This window comes from Scyliorhinus torazame, chromosome 31 (assembly GCF_047496885.1).
Source record: "Scyliorhinus torazame isolate Kashiwa2021f chromosome 31, sScyTor2.1, whole genome shotgun sequence".
Lineage (NCBI taxonomy): Eukaryota > Metazoa > Chordata > Chondrichthyes > Carcharhiniformes > Scyliorhinidae > Scyliorhinus > Scyliorhinus torazame.
In genome coordinates, this window is record NC_092737.1 from 6,820,247 (window position 1) to 6,832,860 (window position 12,614).

At 61.6% G+C, this 12,614-nt stretch overlaps 1 protein-coding gene across 5 annotated transcripts in view; it reads right to left on the reverse strand.

Moving 5' to 3' along the window:
- Window positions 1-12,614, reverse strand: part of LOC140404800 (uncharacterized) — a 211,006-nt gene that overhangs the window by 86,436 nt on the left and 111,956 nt on the right. The gene's annotated exons all lie outside the window — the stretch shown is intronic.

The following is a 12,614-nucleotide window of genomic DNA, read 5'->3' on the forward strand; positions in this document are numbered from 1 at the left end:
CCCACCCCCCCCCCCGCCCCGCCCCACCCCCACCCCCCCCCCCCGCCCCGGCCCCACCCCCACCCCCCCCCCCCGCCCCGGCCCCCCCCCCCCGCCCCGGCCCCCGCCCCGGCCCCCACCCCCGCTCCCGCCCCGGCCCCCCCCCCCGCCCCGGCCCCCGCCCCGGCCCCCACCCCCACTCCCGCCCCGGCCCCGGCCCCCCCCCCCCCCCCGGCCCCCCCCCCCCGGCCCCCACCCCCCCCGGCCCCCACCCCCCCCCCCCGCCCCGCCCCGGCCCCACCCCCACCCCCCCCCCCCGCCCCGGCCCCACCCCCACCCCCCCCCCCGGCCCCCCCCCCCGCCCCGGCCCCACCCCCCCCCCCGCCCCGGCCCCACCCCCACCCCCACCCCCCCCCCCGCCCCGGCCCCCACCCCCGCCCCGGCCCCCCCCCCCGGGCCCCCACCCCCGCTCCCGCCCCGGCCCCCGCCCCGGCCCCCCCCCCGCCCCGGCCCCCACCCCCGCCCCGGCCCCCACCCCCGCTCCCGCCCCGGCCCCCGCCCCCGCCCCGGCCCCCCCTCCCCCGCCCCGGCCCCCACCCCCGCTCCGGCCCCCACCCCCGCCCCCGCCCCGGCCCCCGCCCCCGCCCCGGCCCCCACCCCGGCCCCCCCCCCCCGCCCCCACCCCCGCTCCGGCCCCCCCCCCCGGGCCCCCACCCCCGCTCCCGCCCCGGCCCCCGCCCCGGCCCCCCCCCCGCCCCGGCCCCCACCCCCGCTCCCGCCCCGGCCCCCGCCCCCGCATTTCCAACCCCGATCGCCAAGGCAGCTGGCTTTGTGTCTTGCCATCTCATCATCACGGCGCAGTGCGCCACACCGCCGGTCAGCGGCCAGAGACCGGCTGTCACTGTCAGGCGCGCAAGCAGAAATATGCACAGCAAGATCGCAAATCAGCAGCTGACCAATCACCAGGGACCCGGCGTGGCTTCGCAGGCGAACGATGACGAGAACCCGACCAGCTCTTCGTCCAAAAGTGACCACGGGACCTTTTACAAGGACCCGGCTGGACCGGAGGGAGCTCAGTTTCAATTCTCCTCAAAGCCTCACTCTACATATAGATAACTGAAACCAGACACAGGCACCGCCTCGGTAACCAGACAACAGGCACCGCCTCGGTAACCAGACAACAGGCAGCGCCTCGGTAACCAGACAACAGGCAGCGCCTCGGTAACCAGACAACAGGCAGCGCCTCGGCAACCAGACAACAGGCAGCGCCTCGGCAACCAGACAACAGGCAGCGCCTCGGTAACCAGACAACAGGCAGCTCCTCGGCAACCTGACACCAGGCAGCGCCTCGGCAACCAGACAACAGGCAGCGCCTCGGTAACCAGACAACAGGCAGCTCCTCGGCAACCTGACACCAGGCAGCGCCTCGGTAACCAGACAACAGGCAGCGCCTCGGTAACCAGACAACAGGCAGCGCCTCGGCAACCAGACAACAGGCAGCGCCATGGTAACCAGACAACAGGCAGCGCCTCGGTAACCAGACAACAGGCAGCGCCTCGGCAACCAGACAACAGGCAGCGCCTCGGCAACCAGACAACAGGCAGCGCCTCGGTAACCAGACAACAGGCAGCTCCTCGGCAACCTGACACCAGGCAGCGCCTCGGCAACCAGACAACAGGCAGCGCCTCGGTAACCAGACAACAGGCAGCGCCTCGGCAACCAGACACGAGGCAGCGCCTCGGCAACCAGACAACAGGCAGCCCCTTGGTAACCAGACAGCAGGCAGCGCCTCGGTAACCAGACAACAGGCAGCTCCTTGGTAACCAGACAGCAGGCAGCGCCTCGGCAACCAGACAACATGCAGCACCTTGGTAACCAGACAACAGGCAGCGCCTCGGTAACCAGACAACAGGCAGCGCCTCGGCAACCAGACAACATGCAGCCCCTTGGTAAACAGACAACAGGCATCGCCTTGGTAACCCGACAACAGGCAGCACCACGGCAAACAGACAACAGGCAGTGCCACAGTAACCAGACAACAGGCAGTGCCACGATAACCAGACAACAGGCAGCGCCTCGGCAACCAGACAACAGGCAGTGCCTTGGCAACCAGACAACAGGCAGCGCCGTGGCAACCAGACAACAGGCAATGCCATGGCAACCAGACAACAGGCAGCGCCTCGGTAACCAGACAACAGGCAGTGCCTCGGTAACCAGACAACAGGCAACGCCTCGCTAACCATACAACAGGCAGCGCCTCGGTAACCAGACAACAGGCAGCGCCTCGGTAACCAGACAACAGGCAACGCCTCGCTAACCAGACAACAGGCAGCGCCTCGGTAACCAGACAACAGGCAGCGCCTCGGTAACCAGACAACAGGCAGCGCCTCGGCAACCAGACAACAGGCAGCGCCTCGGCAACCAGACAACAGGCAGCGCCTCGGTAACCAGACAACAGGCAGCGCCTCGGTAACCAGACAACAGGCAGCGCCTCGGCAACCAGACACCAGGCAGATCCTCGGCAACCAGACAACAGGCAGCACCTCGGTAACCAGACAACAGGCAGCGCCTCGGCAACCAGACACCAGGCAGCGCCTCGGCAACCAGACAACAGGCAGCCCCTTGGTAACCAGACAGCAGGCAGCGCCTCGGCAACCAGACAACAAGCAGCTCCTTGGTAACCAGACAGCAGGCAGCACCTCGGCAACCAGACAACAGGCAGCGCCTCGGTAACCAGACAACAGGCAGCGCCTCGGAAACCAGACAACAGGCAGCGCCTCGGCAACCAGACAACAGGCAGCGCCTCGGCAACCAGACAACAGGCAGCGCCTCGGTAACCAGACACCAGGCAGCGCCTCGGTAACCAGACAACAGGCAGCGCCTCGGCAACCAGACACCAGGCAGCGCCTCGGCAACCAGACAACAGGCAGCGCCTCGGTAACCAGACAACAGGCAGCGCCTCGGCAACCAGACACCAGGCAGCGCCTCGGCAACCAGACAACAGGCAGCCCCTTGGTAACCAGACAGCAGGCAGCGCCTCGGCAACCAGACAACAGGCAGCACCTTGGTAACCAGACAACAGGCAGCGCCTCGGTAACCAGACAACAGGCAGCGCCTCGGCAACCAGACAACATGCAGCCCCTTGGTAACCAGACAACAGGCAGCGCCTTGGTAACCCGACAACAGGCAGCACCACGGCAAACAGACAACAGGCAGCACCACGGTAACCAGACAACAGGCAGCGCCACGATAACCAGACAACAGGCAGCGCCTCGGCAACCAGACAACAGGCAGTGCCTTGGCAACCAGACAACAGGCAGCGCCGTGGCAACCAGACAACAGGCAATGCCATGGCAACCAGACAACAGGCAGCGCCTCGGTAACCAGACAACAGGCAGCGCCTCAGTAACCAGACAACAGGCAACGCCTCGCTAACCAGACAATTGGCAGCGCCATGGTAACCAGACAACAGGCAGCGCTATGGCAACCAGACAACAGGCAGCACCTCGGTAACCAGACAACAGGCAGCGTCTCGCTAACAAAAAAACTGGCAGCCCCTCAGCAACCTGACAATAGGCAGCCCCTCGGTAACCAGACAACAGGCAGCCCCTCGGTAACCAGACAACAGGAAGCGCCTTGGCAACCAGACAACAGGCAGCCCCTTGGTAACCAGACAGCAGGCAGCGCCTCGGCAACCAGACAACAGGCAGCTTCTTGGTAACCAGACAGCAGGCAGCGCCTCAGCAACCAGACAACAGGCAGCACCTTGGTAACCAGACAACAGGCAGCCCCTTGGTAACCAGACAGCAGGCAGCGCCTCGGCAACCAGACAACAGGCAGCTTCTTGGTAACCAGACAGCAGGCAGCGCCTCAGCAACCAGACAACAGGCAGCACCTTGGTAACCAGACAACAGGCAGCGCCTCGGTAACCAGACAACAGGCAGCGCCTCGGCAACCAGACAACACGCAGCCCCTTGGTAACCAGACAACAGGCAGCGCCTCGGTAACACGACAACAGGCAGCACCACGGTAAACAGACAACAGGCAGTGCCACAGTAACCAGACAACAGGCAACGCCACGATAACCAGACAACAGGCAGCGCCTCGGCAACCAGACAACAGGCAGCGCCTTGGCAACTAGACAACAGGCAGCGCCGTGGCAACTAGACAACTGGCAGTGCCAGGGCAACCAGACAACAGGCAGCGCCTCGGTAACCAGACAACAGGCAGCGCCTCGGTAACCAGACAACAGGCAGCGCCACGGTAACCAGACAACAGGCAACGCCTCGCTAACCAGACAACAGGCAGCGCCATGGTAACCAAACAACAGGCAACGCCATGGCAACCAGACAACGGGCAGCACCTCCGTAACCAGACAACAGGCAGCGTCTCGCTAACAAAAAAACAGGCAGCCCCTCAGCAACCTGACAACAGGCAGCCCCTCAGCAACCTAACAACAGGCAGCCCCTCGGTAACCAGACAACAGGCAGCACCTCGGTAACCAGACAACAGGCAGCGCCTCGGTAACCAGACAACAGGCAGCGCCTCGGTAACCAGACAACAGGCAGCGCCTTGGCAAACGGACACCAGGCAGCGCCTCGGCAACCAGACACCAGGCAGCGCCTCGGCAACCAGACAACAGGCAGCGCCTCGGTAACCAGACAACAGGCAGCGCCTCGGCAACCAGACACGAGGCAGCGCCTCGGCAACCAGACAACAGGCAGCCCCTTGGTAACCAGACAGCAGGCAGCGCCTCGGTAACCAGACAACAGGCAGCTCCTTGGTAACCAGACAGCAGGCAGCGCCTCGGCAACCAGACAACATGCAGCACCTTGGTAACCAGACAACAGGCAGCGCCTCGGTAACCAGACAACAGGCAGCGCCTCGGCAACCAGACAACATGCAGCCCCTTGGTAAACAGACAACAGGCATCGCCTTGGTAACCCGACAACAGGCAGCGCCTCGGTAACCAGACAACAGGCAGCTCCTTGGTAACCAGACAGCAGGCAGCGCCTCGGCAACCAGACAACAGGCAGCGCCTCGGCAACCAGACAACAGGCAGTGCCTTGGCAACCAGACAACAGGCAGCGCCATGGCAACCAGACAACAGGCAATGCCATGGCAACCAGACAACAGGCAGCGCCTCGGTAACCAGACAACAGGCAGCGCCTCGGTAACCAGACAACAGGCAACGCCTCGCTAACCATACAACAGGCAGCGCCTCGGTAACCAGACAACAGGCAGCGCCTCGGTAACCAGACAACAGGCAACGCCTCGCTAACCAGACAACAGGCAGCGCCTCGGTAACCAGACAACAGGCAGCGCCTCGGTAACCAGACAACAGGCAGCGCCTCGGCAACCAGACAACAGGCAGCGCCTCGGCAACCAGACAACAGGCAGCGCCTCGGTAACCAGACAACAGGCAGCGCCTCGGTAACCAGACAACAGGCAGCGCCTCGGCAACCAGACACCAGGCAGATCCTCGGCAACCAGACAACAGGCAGCACCTCGGTAACCAGACAACAGGCAGCGCCTCGGCAACCAGACACCAGGCAGCGCCTCGGCAACCAGACAACAGGCAGCCCCTTGGTAACCAGACAGCAGGCAGCGCCTCGGCAACCAGACAACAAGCAGCTCCTTGGTAACCAGACAGCAGGCAGCACCTCGGCAACCAGACAACAGGCAGCGCCTCGGTAACCAGACAACAGGCAGCGCCTCGGAAACCAGACAACAGGCAGCGCCTCGGCAACCAGACAACAGGCAGCGCCTCGGCAACCAGACAACAGGCAGCGCCTCGGTAACCAGACAACAGGCAGCGCCTCGGTAACCAGACAACAGGCAGCGCCTCGGCAACCAGACACCAGGCAGCGCCTCGGCAACCAGACAACAGGCAGCGCCTCGGTAACCAGACAACAGGCAGCGCCTCGGCAACCAGACACCAGGCAGCGCCTCGGCAACCAGACAACAGGCAGCCCCTTGGTAACCAGACAGCAGGCAGCGCCTCGGCAACCAGACAACAGGCAGCACCTTGGTAACCAGACAACAGGCAGCGCCTCGGTAACCAGACAACAGGCAGCGCCTCGGCAACCAGACAACATGCAGCCCCTTGGTAACCAGACAACAGGCAGCGCCTTGGTAACCCGACAACAGGCAGCACCACGGCAAACAGACAACAGGCAGCACCACGGTAACCAGACAACAGGCAGCGCCACGATAACCAGACAACAGGCAGCGCCTCGGCAACCAGACAACAGGCAGTGCCTTGGTAACCAGACAACAGGCAGCGCCGTGGCAACCAGACAACAGGCAATGCCATGGCAACCAGACAACAGGCAGCGCCTCGGTAACCAGACAACAGGCAGCGCCTCAGTAACCAGACAACAGGCAACGCCTCGCTAACCAGACAATTGGCAGCGCCATGGTAACCAGACAACAGGCAGCGCCATGGCAACCAGACAACAGGCAGCACCTCGGTAACCAGACAACAGGCAGCGTCTCGCTAACAAAAGAACTGGCAGCCCCTCAGCAACCTGACAATAGGCAGCCCCTCGGTAACCAGACAACAGGCAGCCCCTCGGTAACCAGACAACAGGCAGCGCCTTGGCAACCAGACAACAGGCAGCCCCTTGGTAACCAGACAGCAGGCAGCGCCTCGGCAACCAGACAACAGGCAGCTTCTTGGTAACCAGACAGCAGGCAGCGCCTCAGCAACCAGACAACAGGCAGCACCTTGGTAACCAGACAACAGGCAGCCCCTTGGTAACCAGACAGCAGGCAGCGCCTCGGCAACCAGACAACAGGCAGCTTCTTGGTAACCAGACAGCAGGCAGCGCCTCAGCAACCAGACAACAGGCAGCACCTTGGTAACCAGACAACAGGCAGCGCCTCGGTAACCAGACAACAGGCAGCGCCTCGGCAACCAGACAACACGCAGCCCCTTGGTAACCAGACAACAGGCAGCGCCTCGGTAACACGACAACAGGCAGCACCACGGCAAACAGACAACAGGCAGTGCCACAGTAACCAGATAACAGGCAACGCCACGATAACCAGACAACAGGCAGCGCCTCGGCAACCAGACAACAGGCAGCGCCTTGGCAACTAGACTACAGGCAGCGCCGTGGCAACTAGACAACAGGCAGTGCCATGGCAACCAGACAACAGGCAGCGCCTCGGTAACCAGACAACAGGCAGCGCCTCGGTAACCAGACAACAGGCAGCGCCACGGTAACCAGACAACAGGCAACGCCTCGCTAACCAGACAACAGGCAGCGCCATGGTAACCAAACAACAGGCAACGCCATGGCAACCAGACAACGGGCAGCACCTCCGTAACCAGACAACAGGCAGTGTCTCGCTAACAAAAAAACAGGCAGCCCCTCAGCAACCTGACAACAGGCAGCCCCTCAGCAACCTAACAACAGGCAGCCCCTCGGTAACCAGACAACAGGCAGCCCCTCGGTAACCAGACAACAGGCAGCACCTCGGTAACCAGACAACAGGCAGCGCCTCGGTAACCAGACAACAGGCAGCGCCTCGGTAACCAGACAACAGGCAGCGCCTTGGCAAACGGACACCAGGCAGCGCCTCGGCAACCAGACAACAGGCAGCGCCTCGGTAACCAGACAACAGGCAGATCCTCGGCAACCTGACACCAGGCAGCGCCTCGGCAACCAGACAACAGGCAGCGCCTCGGTAACCAGACAACAGGCAGATCCTCGGCAACCAGACAACAGGCAGCGCCTCGGCAACCAGACACCAGGCAGCGCCTCGGCAACCAGACAACAGGCAGCCCCTTGGTAACCAGACAGCAGGCAGCGCCTCGGTAACCAGACAACAGGCAGCTCCTTGGTAACCAGACAGCAGACAGCGCCTCGGTAACCAGACAACAGGCAGATCCTCGGCAACCTGACACCAGGCATCGCCTCGGCAACCAGACAACAGGCAGCGCCTCGGTAACCAGACAACAGGCAGCGCCTCGGCAACCAGACACCAGGCAGCGCCTCGGCAACCAGACAACAGGCAGCCCCTTGGTAACCAGACAGCAGGCAGCGCCTCGGTAACCAGACAACAGGCAGCTCCTTGGTAACCAGACAGCAGGCAGCGCCTCGGCAACCAGACAACATGCAGCACCTTGGTAACCAGACAACAGGCAGCGCCTCGGTAACCAGACAACAGGCAGCGCCTCGGCAACCAGACAACATGCAGCCCCTTGGTAAACAGACAACAGGCATCGCCTTGGTAACCCGACAACAGGCAGCACCACGGCAAACAGACAACAGGCAGTGCCACAGTAACCAGACAACAGGCAGCGCCACGATAACCAGACAACAGGCAGCGCCTCGGCAACCAGACAACAGGCAGTGCCTTGGCAACCAGACAACAGGCAGCGCCGTGGCAACCAGACAACAGGCAATGCCATGGCAACCAGACAACAGGCAGCGCCTCGGTAACCAGACAACAGGCAGCGCCTCGTTAACCAGACAACAGGCAACGCCTCGCTAACCATACAACAGGCAGCGCCTCGGTAACCAGACAACAGGCAGCGCCTCGGTAACCAGACAACAGGCAGCGCCTCGGCAACCAGACACCAGGCAGCACCTCGGTAACCAGACAACAGGGAGCGCCTCGGTAACCAGACACCAGGCAGCGTCTCGGTAACCAGACACCAGGCAGCGCCTCGGCAACCAGACATCAGGCAGTGCCTCGGCAACCAGACACCAGGCAGCGCCTCGGTAACCAGACAACAGGCAGCGCCTCGGCAACCAGACACCAGGCAGCGCCTCGGCAACCAGACAACAGGCAGCCCCTTGGTAACCAGACAGCAGGCAGCGCCTCGGCAACCAGACAACAGGCAGCTCCTTGGTAACCAGACAGCAGGCAGCACCTCGGCAACCAGACAACAGGCAGCGCCTCGGTAACCAGACAACAGGCAGCGCCTCGGTAACCAGACAACAGGCAGCGCCTCGGCAACCAGACAACAGGCAGCGCCTCGGTAACCAGACAACAGGCAGCGCCTCGGTAACCAGACAATAAGCAGCGCCTCGGCAACCAGACACCAGGCAGTGCCTCGGCAACCAGACAACAGGCAGCGCCTCGGTAACCAGACAACAGGCAGCGCCTCGGCAACCAGACACCAGGCAGCGCCTCGGCAACCAGACAACAGGCAGCCCCTTCGTAACCAGAAAGCAGGCAGCGCCTCGGTACCAGACAACAGGCAGCTCCTTGGTAACCAGACAGCAGGCAGCGCCTCGGCAACCAGACAACAGGCAGCACCTTGGTAACCAGACAACAGGCAGCGCCTCGGTAACCAGACAACATGCAGCCCCTTGGTAACCAGACAACAGGCAGCGCCTTGGTAACCCGACAACAGGCAGCACCACGGCAAACAGACAACAGGCAGTGCCACAGTAACCAGACAACAGGCAGTGCCTTGGCAACCAGACAACAGGCAGCGCCGTGGCAACCAGACAACAGGCAATGCCATGGCAACCAGACAACAGGCAGCGCCTCGGTAACCAGACAACAGGCAGCGCCTCGGTAACCAGACAACAGGCAACGCCTCGCTAACCAGACAACAGGCAGCGCCATGGCAACCAGACAACAGGCAGCACCTCCGTAACCAGACAACAGGCAGCGGCTCGCTAACAAAAAAACTGGCAGCCCCTCCGCAACCTGACAATAGGCAGCCCCTCGGTAACCAGACAACAGGCAGCCCCTCGGTAACCAGACAACAGGCAGCCCCTTGGTAACCAGACAGCAGGCAGCGCCTCGGCAACCAGACAACAGGCAGCTTCTTGGTAACCAGACAGCAGGCAGCGCCTCAGCAACCAGACAACAGGCAGCACCTTGGTAACCAGACAACAGGCAGCGCCTCGGTAACCAGACAGCAGGCAGCGCCTCGGCAACCAGACAACAGGCAGCACCTTGGTAACCAGACAACAGGCAGCGCCTCGGTAACCAGACAGCAGGCAGCGCCTCAGCAACCAGACAACAGGCAGCACCTTGGTAACCAGACAACAGGCAGCGCCTCGGTAACCAGACAACAGGCAGCGCCTCGGTAACCCGACAACAGGCAGCACCACGGCAAACAGACACCAGGCAGTGCCACAGTAACCAGACAACAGGCAACGCCACGATAACCAGACAACAGGCAGCGCCTCGGCAACCAGACAACAGGCAGCGCCTTGGCAACTAGACAACAGGCAGCGCCGTGGCAACTAGACAACAGGCAGTGCCATGGCAACCAGACAACAGGCAGCGCCTCGGTAACCAGACAACAGGCAGCGCCTCGGTAACCAGACAACAGGCAACGCCTCGCTAACCAGACAACAGGCAGCGCCATGGTAACCAAACAACAGGCAACGCCATGGCAACCAGACAACAGGCAGCACCTCCGTAACCAGACAACAGGCAGCGTCTCGCTAACAAAAAAACAGGCAGCCCCTCAGCAACCTGACAACAGGCAGCCCCTCAGCAACCTGACAACAGGCAGCCCCTCGGTAACCAGACAACAGGCAGCCCCTCTGTAACCAGACAACAGGCAGCCCCTCGGTAACCAGACAACAGGCAGCCCATCAGCAACCAGACAACAGGCAGCATCACGGCAACTAGACATCAGGCAGCTCCATGGCAACCAGACAACAGGCAGCGCCTCGGTAACCAGACAACAGGCAGCTCCACGGCAACCAGACAACAGGCAGCGCCACGGCAACCAGACACCAGGCAGCGTCACGGCAACCAGACACCAGGCAGCTCCACGGCAACCAGACAACAGGCAGCGCCACGGCAACCAGACAACAGGCAGGCCCTCGGTAACCAGACAACAGGCAGCGCCTCGACAACCAGACAACATGAAGCGCCATGGTAACCAGACAACAGGCAGCGCCACGGTAACTAGACAACAGGCAGTGCCTTGGTAACCAGACAACAGGTAGTGCCTCGGTAACCAGACACCAGGCAGCGTCACGGTAACTAGACAACAGGCAGTGCCTTGGTAACCAGACAACAGGTAGTGCCTAGGTAACCAGACACCAGGCAGCGTCACGGTAACTAGACAACAGGCAGTGGCGGGCAACCAGGCAACAGGCAGCGCCTCAACCAGGCAACAGGCAGCGTCATGGCTACCAGAGAACAGGCAGCACCTCGGCAACCAGACAACAAGCAGCACCTCGGTAACCAGACAACAGGCAGCGCCTCAGCAACCAGACAACAGGCAGCACAGCGGCGACCAGACAACAGGCATCACTGCGACAACCAGACAACAGGCAGCACTGCGACGACCAGACAACAGGCAGCACTGCGACGACCAGACAACAGGCATCACTGCGACAACCAGACAACAGGCAGCACTGCGGCGACCAGACAACAGGCATCACTGCGACAACCAGACAACAGGCAGCACCACGGCGACCAGACAACATGCAGCACTGTGGCGACCAGACAACAGGCATCACTGCGACAACCAGACAACAGGCATCACTGCGACAACCAGACAACAGGCATCACTGCGACAACCAGACAACAGGCATCACTGCGACAACCAGACAACAGGCAGCACTGCGACAACCAGACAACAGGCAGCACTGCGGCGACCAGACAACAGGCATCACTGCGACAACCAGACAACAGGCATCACTGGGACAACCAGACAACAGGCAGCACTGCGACAACCAGACAACAGGCGCACTGTGGCGACCAGACAACAGGCGCACCGCGGCGACCAGACAACAGGCATCACCACGGCAATATGTTTGTTCATCTTGTCATTTAGTAATATTTCCCCAGCTGCTTAACAAGAATATTATCGCAAAATATATTTTTTAAAATTAAGGAGCAATTTAGCGTGGCCGATCCACCTACCCTGCACGGCTTCAGGTTGTGGGAATTTCGGAGCTTAGGGCCACCCCCCCGGCAGCTGGAGGCCCGGCCAATGGTGGCGTGATGGGAATCAGGAAGGTATTCTGAGGAGTGAGGCCAGGGGAGGGATCGGACAGAGTCAGCATGGATTTACAAAGGGGAAACCATGCTTGACAAATCGACTGGAATTCTTTGAGGATGTAACTGGTAGGGGTTGACGAGGGGGAGCCAGTCGATGTGGTATACTTGGGCTTTCAGAAGGCTTTTAACGAAGTCCCGCATTAGAGATTAGCGTGCAAAATTAAAGCGCATGGGATTCGGGGTAGTGTATCGAGATGGATAGAAAACTGGTTGGCAGACAGGAATCAAATTGGCAGGCAGTGACTAGTGGGGTACCGCAGGGGTCGGTGCTGGGGCCCCAGCTATTCACAATATATATCAATGATTTAGATGAGGGAACTAAATGAAATATCTCCAAATTTGCAGATGACACAAAGTAGGATGGGAGGGTGAGCTGTGAGGAGGCTGCAGAGATCCTTCAGTGTGATTCAGACAGAGAGAGATAGGTTCTTGGTCAATAAGGGGATCAGGGGTTATGGGGAGAAGGCAGGAGAATGGGGATGAGAAAAATATCAGCCATGATTGAATAGCGGAGCGGACTCGATGGGCCGAGTGGCCTAATTCTGCTCCAATGTCTGATGGTCTTATGCAGGTACAGCAGGTGGTAAAGAAGGCTAATGGTATGTTGGCCTTCATTGCGAGAGGTTTCGAGTACA